Here is a 14327-nt window from a genome sequence, read left to right as displayed (position 1 = left end):
TATATTTGGATATAAACAACTTGAGATTCAGCCCTTGCACCTACATGAATATGTGTTTGCACATGATGAATTGGTATGACATATATACTATTTCAAGGTGTATATTTGCTTGTGATGATGTTTCGGTTATGTAGTAAATGAGAGATGTGTATTGAGCTACAATATGTAATCGTTAGTTAGTAAAATGTATGCTGTTTTTTTGTGTGGTATTAAGTGTAAAATTGGCCTCAACATAGACATGCATATTCGCCAAATGAAGTAGATTGGTGTGCATGTATTCGGTTAGAGGCAACCGTATTGAAGCCTTATCTTGGCTTAGATAATTGACTAAATGGGTAATAAGTGAGGATGGTTGCCGAATATACAAACATACATATGCATGTGTAATTGAATTATGAATGTTTAGCAAGATGGTTAAACTAGTTGATTTATTGATTAAGCTCAAGGAGTTAAAGAAGGAGAATCAAGCAAGGGAAAGACGAAGGTCATCGAGTAGCCGACTTGGACTGTTTTACCCAACACAAGGTAAGTCACTAAGCATATATTTTGTATTGATTTGAATAGACATAATGTCTATGTAATTATGCCGAAAGGAATGATGAATTTATATACATGTGTGTATGTGGTGATGGAAGTATTGAATGGAAGGAAAAGAGGTGAGATGTATTGAGTTGTTGATTTCAGCACTAAGTGTGTGGGTATAAACATTTGTGATCATGAGAATGGCACTAAGTGTGCGGGTTTAAAACTTGTACAGCACTAAGTGTGCGAGTTTGATCATGTAGCACTAAGTGTGCGAGTTGATTATATAGCACTAAGTGTGCGGACTCACTATATGCTTTTGAATCACTATTGACACTGAGTGTGCGACACTATTGAGTTGATCACGGACAGCGGATCGGGTAAGTACCTTGAGTTCATGGCTAATAGGCGCTATGTTTATATTTGGGGTCGAGCTTGGTAAGTTTGAACCTATGTGACAATGTAAATTGAAGTCACGTACATAAGAATTATCGCCGAATGAGTGAAAGGTCATGTAAATGTATGATTGAATCGAAAGGTCTAAGGAACTATGGTATAGTTCGGTTTGAATGGAGTAATTAGCCTCGTTCCATTTTGTTTCCTCTTGCGATAATGTTATTAATGGTTGTTAGTGCATTGCTTATGACTTACTGAGTCATATACTCATTCGGTGTTTGCTTGTCACCTATTTTAGGTTTCTTGGACTCGACTTTTTGCGTATTCGGGACCGTCATCGAAGTCATCACACCGGCTAACAACTTTTGATATTTTCTTCGTAGTTGGTCTTGGAGTACATTTCGGCATGTATAGGCTATTATGTTTTGTTTGAACTTGGTATGTAAAATTTTGAATAGCCATGCGAAAATGGCTTATAAATGTTTTGAGCATAATGTTATAATCATTTGGTATGTATATGCTCATTAAGAAGCACGGAAATGTTTGGCAATGACCAGCCATTAGAATGGGTCATCATGATTATATTTTGGACTATATATGTAAAAGGGGTGGTTGAATCATAGAAACTATGTGTTAGAGAAAGTCTACCCTAGAAATAGATGCTGGCAGGAACAGTGACGTGGATATGAAAAATCACTAAAAATAGTAGGGATGGAATTAAATAGTGAATAAATTATGTAAATGAACCTTGATGAATCCATTTTCATATGGAAGAAACGAAACGGTCATATGAGTTGTATGTTAAAAAATATTTGGGTTTTCGTGAAACAGGGCCAGAACGGTTTCTGGATTCCCTGTTCCGACTTTGAAAATTCATTATAAATTAACCAGAGATAATTAGGAGTCATACCTTATATGTATAAATTTCTATTTGAGTCTAGTTTCTATAGAAACAAACGGCATCAGTATTGAAGCCCTGCACAGGGAGTTATTTGAGTTGTAACGCACGAAGGTCAGTGTAGTCGACCCCTGTAACATGGGAGACTTTAACTAATAAACTGTACTAATTGGCTAGACCAAAAATTCTAGAAAAAAATCTGTAGATGGACATATGAGTCTAGTTACAGGGAAAAATTACGAAACTGATTTTCGAGTTGTAAAACTCAAGTTATGATTTTTGAAGCAACTAGTACACAGATTGGCAGCTTATCTGGGAAATTCTCAATAAGTGGTTTGAAGTCTGTTAACACCTCGTGTTTGACTCCGGCGACGGTCTCGGGTTTGGGGTGTTACAATTACACCTAGTCATTTCCCGTTGAACACATCAGAATAATAACGGATACCTAGTGGCCTGCACATAGTACTATCCTTATAGTCAAAGCTACCTTCTTCACAAAGTGGCCTTCACATAGTACCGCACTTGTGACCAAAGCTATCTTTCTTCACAAAGTGGCCTTCACATAGTACCACACTTGTGACCAAGCTATCTCTTCTCAAAGTGGCCTTCACATAGTACCACACTTGAGTCACTAGTAACATGTCACTTGTATCCTATTCTGTTCCTAATATTCAACCGGGAAATTTATCACTTTTCGATACTTGTCAATTTCATTCAATATTCAGCCACATTTCATAAAATAATAAAATGTGATAACATAAGTAAAAACGATGCATTTTTTACATACAAACTTATCTCGGTGCAAAATATGACGAATTTGTAATTTAGTCTACAACATTTTCTTTTCCCCGATCAAGGTCAATTCCTCGTCTTTCTTGATCTATAATAACACTTAACTCATTTAATACTCACAGTATTCAATTTATTCCAAAATCCACACTATAAAAAATTACATTTTTGCCCTTAAAGTTTCACATATTTACAATTTTGCCCCTAGGCTCGTAAGATGAAAAGCACTTATTTTTCTCAAATCTTAAGCCTAGCCGATTCGTATTCCCTCTTATAGAAGCTCACATTTTTCACTAAATCACATTTTCTACACATAACGTTACAACTTTTACAAATAGGTCCTTTTATGCAATTTCATCAAAAATCACTTAGTAAAAGTTGTTTATCACATCCCAAACTTTCTTATTCTTCCATAAAACATCAAATCACATGCATGTCATCCATGGGTAAATTTTTAAACACAAACCCTAGCTCAAAATAATGGTGGAAATAGCTAAACCGAGCTACGAAGATCTCAAAAATGTAAAGAACATTAAAATGGGACTAAAACAGACTTACAATCGAGCTTGGAAGCTTGAAAAACCCTAGCTATGTCTTCCTCATGTGAAATTCGGCCAAGGGGTTGAAGATGGAAAAAAATTGGATTTTAATTTTGTTTTTAATTCATTTTAATTACCAAATGACCAAATTACCCTTAATGAAAAACTTTAGAGATATACCAAACCTGTAACACCCTTTACCTGTAGCCGAGACCGAGATAAAGTACGAGGTGTTACCGAACACATACTCAAACATTTCGAAAAAATATGGATTACGAAATTTCATCCTAATTTAAAACCGATCAAACAACATCATAGTGTCCCTATGTTGGACCTACAAGGTCCAAAACATACATTAAAATCGATTCGAGACTAAACCAAGAACTATTGAAAATTTTAGTAAAATTCCTAGGGTTATGCCTTACACGCCCGTGTGTAGGCAAAGCACACGCCCATATGCTTAGGGTCAAACCCGTGTCCCTCGCTCGTGTTGAATTATTTAAATTTATTTTTCATTTCGAACCTACAAGGGTTTTCACACGGCCAAGCACACGCTTGTGTCCTTGGCCCGTGTCCCTCACACGGCCTAGACCTGCCCGTGTCATCGCCTGTGTCCAAAAACTCGGACATTCTGTTTATGACGTCATCCTTTATTTTGAGGCACACGGCCAAGGTACACGCCTGTGTGCTTAAGCCTTGTCCGTCACACGGTTGAGACACATGGCTATGTCTCTGCCCGTGTGTTTACTACCATGCATACTAACCTAAAAATTTTAGGTGCAGGGGACACACGGCAGTACCACATGCCCATGGAACTGACTGTGTGTCACACACGGCCTAGACATACGCTTGTGTGCCTACCCATGTGGACCTTTTTGGAGGTCACAATCCAAGCTAATGGACACCCTCAACATCCACTCACATCTGTGAACTTCTATGGTATTTAATAGGGCCTAAATATGCCCAATGACTACCTTTAATGGTCTATTGCATGTTAACCTCATCTCCTTGGTTTTATACATGCTAGATTATCCTCTTTATATTAAGGATTACCATATAATCAAACACATTTAGACTTGGCTCATTTTATAACTCATTGCCAATAATGACCTAGCCATCTCTGAGTGATTTGGCCACATTCCATATGTCCATTCATGACATACCACATTTAACTATCTCATGAACATTTAAACACCAACATGCACAATTAGTAAGTTACAACCTACACCAAAATGAGCCATGTCTTATGGCCATATACAAAATGAATAGGTATATCATTCAAACCCTTACATTGGTTGATCAATGACATATATAACAAAATAACCAAAAACCTATACATGCCATTGTAAAAAAGTAAAGGTATCTATATATCAAAGCAAGATAAGCTAATAGTGTTGACAATACTCCAATCGTCATCCAATCTTCATGAGTTTGCGAGCTCTGTAAGACAGGGAAAAGAAAGGGGGTAAGCATTAACATGCTTAGTAAGTTCAGATAATAGGAAGGTAAACTTACCGGTTATTTTGCATACAACCATATAAGATATTCATGCCAAACATACATAGTATAAATTCCCTATCACATACACTCAATCATCAAGTTAATTTCATCTCAAGCAATATAGCATTAATCTTGGTGAGCTCATCAACTCACACATTTCCATTCTCGTGACTTATTACAATCCCGCTAAATTTCTCGAAAATCTTGTTGGGTATTCCATTTATCGTCAAGTCTTGCTAATGACCATTTTAAATATACACTCCCGTGAACCTCACTCTTATGGCGGGACTATCAGTCTAGGTTAAATCCTTCATAACATAAATTCAAGGAGTATTATCGGGATTACCATTCCAGGCTAAATCCCTTACAACGACAATTACTCCAAAATGTTCGGATCTGAAATGCCCTTCTAGGATAATTTTAGTCCTTAATTGTATTACCCATCTAGGCTAAATACACAATGCACATATATTCATCGAGAGGTTTGATCACTTAAGGAACACCCGTCCGGGCTGGATCCTTACTATACTGAGATCGTCGGATTACCCGTCCGGGCTAAATCCCTTTTTGCAATATATGCAGGATCTCATATCATGTAAACAAGATTTTACCCATCGAATCTCCCTCTTTCATTCAACCGGGACAGTTGTCATCTTTATTTTATTTTATTTTACACTACCATATTTCATGGATTGTCATGCAATCTTTATCTAAATTAACATACAAGTAAGAATATGCATTTTCAAGTATATTTAAAGTTTATTTCGAGTTACATGAACTTACCTTGTAATTGCTTTGGTTTCATATTTTGGTTATTCCGAAACCTTTCGTTTTCCAGGTCGACCTTCAGAATTGGTTCCTCGAGGTCTATATTAGTAAAAATAAATTATTAATACCTCATACTATTCATTTTAGACCTAAATTTTACTCATTTTTCCCCCAACATTTCACATTTTTACAAAATTAGTCCCTAGGCTCGTATAATGGAATGCATGAAATTTCTTGATTACCCATGCCTAGCCAAATGTATCTTAAGCTCATACCAGCCCATAATTTCCTCTATTTCACATTTCTACCACATATTTTATACCTTTTTACAAAATGGTCCTTTAAGCCATTTCCATGAAAACCTACTTAGTAAAAGTTGTTTATCATCCTTTAAACTCTCATATTCCTCCATAAATCATCAAAACACAAGCATCTCAAGCGTGGGTAAATTTCCAAACATGAACCCTAGCTTGAGATATGGGTAGAAATGGATAGAGCATGTCACGAGGATCTCAAAATTACAAAGAATATTAAAAACGGGGCTAGGGAGCACTTACTATTGAGCTTGAAATGTTGAAAACCCTAACTTATGGAGCTCTAAGAATTTCGGCAGCTATGCGGAAGAAGATGGCTGATTTTGGTTTTCTTTTTCCCTTTTTATTAAGTTCATTACCAAATGACCAACATGCCCTCCCTTACAAAACTTCCAAATTTTTCTATGCATACCCATTTTTGTCCAAAAACTTAGAAATTGGGACTATTTAAGACCTTCTAATTTATAATTCAAAGCAATTTCATGCAAATTGCTTCTAGAACCCAAGTTTTACAATTTATTCAATTTGGTCCCTAATTTCTAATTGGACACCTTATACTTAGAATTTCTTCATGAAACTTTAACGCATGCTTATTTTCATATCATAGAATTCATAATAATCACAGAAAAAATATTTTAACATCCGATTTATGGTCTCGAAACCATTATTCCAACTAGGCCCTATTTCAAGCTGTTACAAAACCATGTCCATTTTTTTCCACCAACTTAACCAATGGTCTAATTACCATTTAAGGACCTCTAATTTAAATTTTCATAACAATTGGACACCTCTAATATGTAGAACTCAACTTTTACACTTTTTACAATTTAGTCCTTTTGACTAAATTGAGTGCCCAAACGTCGAAATTTTCGAAGGAAATTTTCACAAAATCGTTCCATGAAATTGTAGACTATAAAGATATAATAAAAGTGAACTTTACTACGTCAGATTTGTGGTCCCGAAACCACTGTTCCTACTAGACCCAAAATCAGGCTGTTACAATTACAATTGAGTCCTTTTTCTTTAATTAACTATCCAAACATCAAAATTTCTGGACCAAAATTCAATACACCTATACAATCACTCTGTAAATATTTATTAAAAATATTTATGGGCTTGTTTTATAGAAACGAGGTCCCAATACCTCATTTTCTAAAACCACTTGATTCTAAGGACAACCACTTGTACTTAGCCCTTCCTTCAATTTCCAAAAATTATTAAATCAACATTCAATATAATTTTATAATTGACTCATAAATATTAAATAATAATATTCAAACCCACTTGTTGAATTTGTGGTCTCTGAAACCGCTATTTCTGACGTCACTGGGCTGTTACACTTCCACTAATTAATCACATCCTACGAGGTTCTCCACATGTCTTGGTTATTGACACGTTACCTCCAATAGGATGTTAGATTTCTTAAACGTGTCCCACTAACCAATACACTCATATCTATAGCGACAAAAAAACATGAGTGGTGAACTTATTTGCGGGAGAGTATTTCAAATAAGGTTCTCGCCACAATAAGGAACTCGTCAATCTGTGAAGTGAGGCTCTGCAGTATCGATGAAGTTTAATGAAATACTTCAGCACGAAGTTTACCAACATTTTCTTATCCAAGTCTCGCGACTTAGGCAGTCTCACTAGCATAGTCTCTCGAAACACACTAGCTCGCCAAATGAGGGTGTGACATTTTCTTTCACTAACTCATGAAAACCCTAAGTTTTTTTTATGGAGAAGATGATAAATGAAGCAAGCTTAGGAAGAGGATTTCTACTTGATTTGAGTGAGAGAAGCAAAATGGGTGGTAAAATTTAGCTTTGATTGAAAAAAGAAAGATAAAAGAAAAGGGGAGTATTTTTTTCCTCTTCTCGTAGGGATGAATAAAGATATCATATTTTCCCCTCTTTTCTTTATTCAAAGATGAGTCAAAGTCAAACTTCAACTTTTGTGATCCACACTTAATCCTTGTTTTTAAATTCTCAAATCAATGGCTACAATTCATTATCACATTTCCACATATTCAAAAATTCAAAAATTCTAAATATAAACTCTTGTAAAAGTCCAAAATACTTTTTTTATGAAAAATTACATTTTAACCCTTTTACTTTTTCACTTTTATTCAATTTAGTTCATACTTGATTTACTTTTCAATTCCTTCATGCTAATAAAATCTCAATGTCTTCTTTATTCAAACTAATATTTATTAATCCACCTTTTTCTTCATTTGGTCCCCTTACACTTAAACCCTCGTACTTGCTCCACGTTTTCAATATAGTCATTCCCCTCGCCCTAAAAAAAATATCTCATATGCACATTCGTCCTCACTAATTTCCTTTCCAAAAATCATTTTCAAAGTTCTTGAAATTTCACTGAATACACTTTTGGAAGAGTGCCATGTATCAAAACTATGGAATTTTACAATTTGTGTTACATATGCTAATAGATTTGTGTTATTTGCATATTTATGTTATTTGTTATAAGTATTCAACATATTACCATGACATGTGTATATTAAAAGTTACTAGTTTGTATCAAGCTAAGAGATTTGAGGCATTTGGGTTTTGTTACATAAATGACTTGTTTTTTTAAGAATTTTGGAACTTTTGAAGTATTTTGCCAATGTTAGAAGCTTAGAAAAGGAACAAAGAATGTTGCTGTGGAAAAGGTTATTATATTGAGTATATGTTCAAATATGTATTAAAAGTATTGTGTTGATACATGTGTTATATATAATAAGGACTTAGATTATATATAATAAAGAATTGTAAGCATGTATTCCATATATATATATATATATATATATGACTTTATTCATATATTGCAGAAGTTTATAACAAGTAATTCTGTAAAAAATAATTAAGTCAATGATTCAATAGATTATTTGATTAAAGATGAATATTCCATTTTACAATAGTATTTTAAATTAATTAATAAAATAATTATTTTTAATTATAAAAATATTTATATTGTGTTTGTTTCACTGAAAACTTCTAAAATTAAATTCAAAAAATTTCAAACAATAAAAAATATTTACAAAAATTATCCAAATACAAAAAAATGTAATATTTTCTAAAATCATATCATTTTTCAAAAAATATTTTTGAAGGCAATGTTTTAAAAGCAACTTAGTAAATGGATTTGAGTGTAATTGCTTGTAATTATGCAAAATGGCATGCTTAGGTAACCATTGTAATTGATGACTCTCTTTGAACTGAGTGTAGTAATTGGAACACCCCAATTATACTTTCTAATTCTTAAGGGATAAGTAGAGAATTGAAATAACTACTCGGTAATTAAACTCAAATTTAATTTTAAAAAATTATTTTAAAAAATTATTTTTATACAAGTGATAAAAATTATATTAAAAGCATGAACATGTATGAGTGTTTAGGATGATTATGACAAAAATATTTTATATTATAAATCTTAAAAATAATATTATGAAAATAATTTGTGTATTTTCTAAAGTTATAAAAAATATATTATTTAAATCCTATAAATTTTCTAAATTAATGAGAAAAAGTTTATTATAAAAGTTATTTCACATGTTATAAAAGTGTTATAATATATTTTCTTATAAAATTTAAGGCCAAAAAGTATGAACATAACTTATTATGTGTCAATGTTATATATTATAAAAATAATATACTTATGCTTAAAAAATGTTATAATTTTTTTATCATAACTTATTTATAAAAATAACATTTTAAAATTATGACAAAAGTTATATTATTTATAAGAATTGTTATGAAAGTTATTGGACAATTATTAAAACTTTATCTATAAAGGTTATGATTATAAACTTTATATTATTATTGACTTAATTTACATACTATAAAATGAGATAAAACCTAACCTAAGTCTTTCTCCAAATTAAGTTTACATAAGTTTTATAACTAAAACTACAAACTATTTGAACTGTGAACCCAAATATTATAAGCTCTATGGTAATTATGCAAATATAAAATGTTTTCTTGCGCCATATCAAGACAATATAATACAAATTGAGAAATTGGTGCCAAACACAAGTGCCATAGACAACTTTTTAATTTGAGACATTCAAGGCTTCGAAATATGGTTGAGAAGACATTTATTATTTTAAAAATTATTTTCTATACTAACATCATCTTAGTATGGCATCAAAAAATAATGTTAAATCATACTAGTGTCACGGGGTTAGAAATTTAGTCTCACAATCTGTGTGGCCTTAGGCCATCCTTTCCTTCCAAACACGCCTAAGTTAGCCTAACTACCAAACAATTGAGGAATCACAAAGAATTCCTCTAAGGCACCAATTTATATAATGGAAGCAACACAAATCAAAAGAAGGCTAAAAAAGTAGAATAGCCACAGAAAATAATGCACGAGAGCTGTTTGAGTAAATACTATCAATTGTATTCACTTTCTCAAAGAATACAAGAAACAATGAAAATAATGGATCAATAGATGATTTCCAAGTGAGGGGGATGATTTCTATTTATGGTTGAGCTCCCTCAAAATCGACATTTTAGCTCAAGTTATATCGATGGACGAGATGAAGTCAATCCATACAATTAAGGGATTTAAAAGATTTACACAATCAAATAATATCTAATTTTACAAGATATTATTTTCATCAATCTTCTAAGATTAGTTTCCTTATTTACCAAGGTAGCCTAACTTTCCATATCTGCCCCATTGAGCCACTAAAGCTTTAAATGGACATGCTTCTTCAACAGCTCTTTGAATAAAGTCAGCTCTCGTGGGTCAAATGATCCCCATCTAAATAATAGACCTTCATAGGATGCATCTTGTGCAATGGTCACAGGCTTTGAACTGCGGCCTATGACATTTTTCCCAACTCATTGTCACAATGCCCTCACTGCACATTGAGTATGGCACTGACTTGATTTATTTGTCTCAGAACTCTCTTGTTACCTTGGCTCCTTCTTGACTAGTCTCACTATCGGGTCGTCTCTTCCTTCAAAACTTTTTCCTTGGCTTTTATCGCCTCTTAACTTGAACTGCCCCACTCATTGGCACATTTCATTGGTAAGAAGCCATGGATCTCACTTGCCTGCATTATGACTTGCTTCAATTGGAATCCTCTTGATTCTCGCAACTAGGCTTCGGTATACCCACAATCCCTCGGTCTCTTTGCTTAAGAACTTTAAAAGGGCCTCTACGTTCTTGCAAAGTCAACAAGTTAGAATGTAAAACACTACCAAAGTGTTTGAAATATACCATACTCGCAGCATTTACTCTGGCCAACTGTTCAGTTTCCATCACCATTTTCACAACGTTTGATGCACAACCCACCTCTCCCTTAGGTGGTAGCTCCTTCGATGAATCAATAGAAATGAAGCTCATTTATCCTAACTTCAAAGTTTGCATCGCTACTTCTTCCTCTAAGTCTGATGCACAACTCACCTCTTCTTTGGGTGGAAGCCTCATCGATGACTCAGCAAACTCCGTCGCTTTCCTCGAATACAACCTTATTGGTCCTAGCTTTAATGTTTGCATCGCTACTTCTTCCTCTAAGTTCGATGCCAAACTCATCTATTCCTTAGGTGGAAACCCTACGATGACTCAACAAGCTTCGATGTTGCCTTTTCATTGACCACGACTAACTTAGATTGCTTTGGATAGTTTCACAACTTATGTGGATCACAATACAAGAAGTATTTCATTCGCTTCTTCTTGCTCCTCTTTTCCCTCTTGGATTCACACCCCTTGTATTCGAACCAAGTTTCTTAGGAACTTTGTTTGACTCATCGTCTTCTTCGACAGCAGACTTCTTCAGATATTTATGTATCCTATGCAAACCATGACACAAGAAGCTCTCCACTAACTTCTTCTTGTTTTCTGTCTCCTTGGATTCGGCACCCCTTGCAGTTGACCTAAGTATCACGGCCTTACCTTTCGCTTGTCCTTCTCAGAAAGCACGAATTTGTTTGAACATTTCTTCAACATATTTGAATTATCACAAAGAAAGCATGTGATCTTGCCTCTATTTTTTTTTTTGGGGTTTCTTCTTCCCAACTCGTGGTTTCCCATTACAACCATCGCCATTTCTATTTCCATTATCTTCCTTGCGATTCCCTTTACATATGCCACTTTCTTCGAACTTGAAAGACTCAAGCTTGTCTTTCCCTAGACCCAGCTTGACCACAAACTTCACTATCATCTAGCTTTTGACAACTCTTGGACACCTCCTCGTTCCAATTCGTGTTTGACCCATGGTTTTAACTCATTCTTGAAAACAAGAGACACCTCAATCTCAGTCACATCTGAATTTTGGAGCAAGAGTTCCTTAAAGTCTCGAACATACTCCCCCACTATGCTTCGTTGCGTAAACCATCAAAACTTTGCTCGAGCTTCCTCCTCACCAAATTCTGGATAAAACTACCCCTTTAACTCATGTTGGAACTCTTCCCACATCCCAATCTCACTATGCCTTTTATCTGTGGACCTGCCTCACCACCATAAAAACTCAATATCATTAAGAAACATGGAAGCAGTATTTACCTTAATCACATCCTCTATGATGCCTTTGGCATGGAAGTAGCACTTTATCCACCACAAGAAATTTTCCACATCACATACAGACCTTGTCCCCGTAAACTCTTTCGGCTTCGTTACATCTAGCTTACAATTGAGTGCTACACTTGAAACTCCATTCCTCATAGCTGCTCAATGCAAGGTAGGCTCTCCCTAGAGCTTATTTATTCTTGTGCTCAATGCCTTTGTCGTGGTCATTGTTTCCTTCTTCAAAGCCATCGCCATGGCCTTGAAAGTATCCTTTTTCTCTGTTAGCTTACTTCTAGTGGAATTTAACAACTCTTGTACCTTTTTCACATTGGAATTAAAAAACATCATCACATAGTCCTTAGATTGTTCTTGCCAGTCCTTGAGTGAATCCTTCACATCCTCCATGGACTCCTTAAGATTGGTCACTCGTTCCTCTACTACTGGTAACTTTTTCTTCAATAGGATTGGTTTTCTGGACCACCAATGGGTCTCCTTTGACTCATTTTGATCAAAAATTTCTTTCGACATTTCTACAGTGCCTTCATAACCCAAGCTCTGATACTACTTGTCATGAGCTAAAACTTTAGTCTCACAATCCGTGTGGCCTTAGGCAATTATTTTGTTTCAAACACGTCTAAATCAACCTAACCACCAAACAATTGAGGAATCACAAAGAATTCCTCTAAGGCACCAATTTATATAGTAGAAACAACACAAATCAAAAGAAGGCTCAAAGAATAGAATAGCCACAGAAAACAATGCACGAGAGGTGTTTGAGTAAATACTCTCAATTGTATTCACTTTCTCAAAGAATACAAAAAACAATTAAAATAATGGATCAATAGATGATTTACAAGTGAGGGGGATGCTCCTTATTTAAAGTTGAGCTCCCTAAAATCGACGTTCTAGATCAAGTTATATCGATGGACGAGATGAAGTCAATCCATATAATTAAGGGATTTAAAAGATTTATAGAATCAAATCATATCTAATCTTACAAGATATTATCTTCATCAATCTTCTAAGATTAGTTTCCTTAATTACCAAGATAGCCTAACTTTCAATATCTGTATCAGTGGGCCACCAAGGCTTCAAATGGACAGGCTTCTTCAACAGCTCTTTGAATCGGGCCAACTCTCGTGGGTCAAATGATCCCTATCTAAACGATAGACCGCCATGGGATGCATTTTGTGTGATAGTCATAGGCTTTAAACCGCAGCCCGTGACACTAGCAAGTTGTATATTTTATATTTTCAATTATAGATGAAATTGAAAAGATCTAGATTTCGAAGAGTTCTTAAAAGAAAGAGATCTTATTAATCTTAATGATGCAGATTCAAGTTCAGATGATATGAACTTGATTAAAGGTTAATGGATGATGATAAGAAATATATGTTAAATATTAAAGAAAGAATAGCTTAACAAATATGCGCTAGAACAAATTTACCCTCAACTTTTACATTTTATATCAATTTAGTAATAGTTTTAAAAATTACCTCAAAATTTACTAATAGTTTCAATTTGATCCTAATTCTAAAAATTCAAGAAAATATATAAAAATACATAGATATTTTTAAAAATATAATAATAAATTTAAATTTAAATTTAAATTTAATATTAAATAAATAAATTATATTAATATTAAATAAAATAAAATCCCCACCCTCCCTCTCTTTCTCCCTACTGGACCTCCTCTACCACCGTTGCTCTCCCCTCCTTCCCCCCAACCGTCCTTCTCATTCTCTGGTTTCTGTTAGTTTAGAATCAAATAATATACCCATTAAATGAAGTAAAAAGAATCATAAAATGTTGATCCTTTGTTTTATAGAAATGTGATTGTAGCAACAAAATACCTCCTGCTATAGAATTTTCATGATCAATTTGGTGGATGATTGCTAATCCAAATTGGGCATATCTACTACATCTCGAAGGCAAAGTTGATGAGTTTACAACAACTAATGAAATTGATGAATGATTCACTTTGTACCCCTTTGGGTAGACAAAAAGTCGCCCACAGAATAAGTCAAAAAATCCAAGTCATGGGAGTTAAATGCAAACTAAAACATAGCCAACAAGAATATTAGA

The sequence above is a fragment of the Gossypium arboreum genome, chromosome 6, assembly GCF_025698485.1.
Source record: "Gossypium arboreum isolate Shixiya-1 chromosome 6, ASM2569848v2, whole genome shotgun sequence".
Taxonomy (NCBI): domain Eukaryota; kingdom Viridiplantae; phylum Streptophyta; class Magnoliopsida; order Malvales; family Malvaceae; genus Gossypium; species Gossypium arboreum.
Note: the sequence above shows the minus strand (reverse complement) of the source record.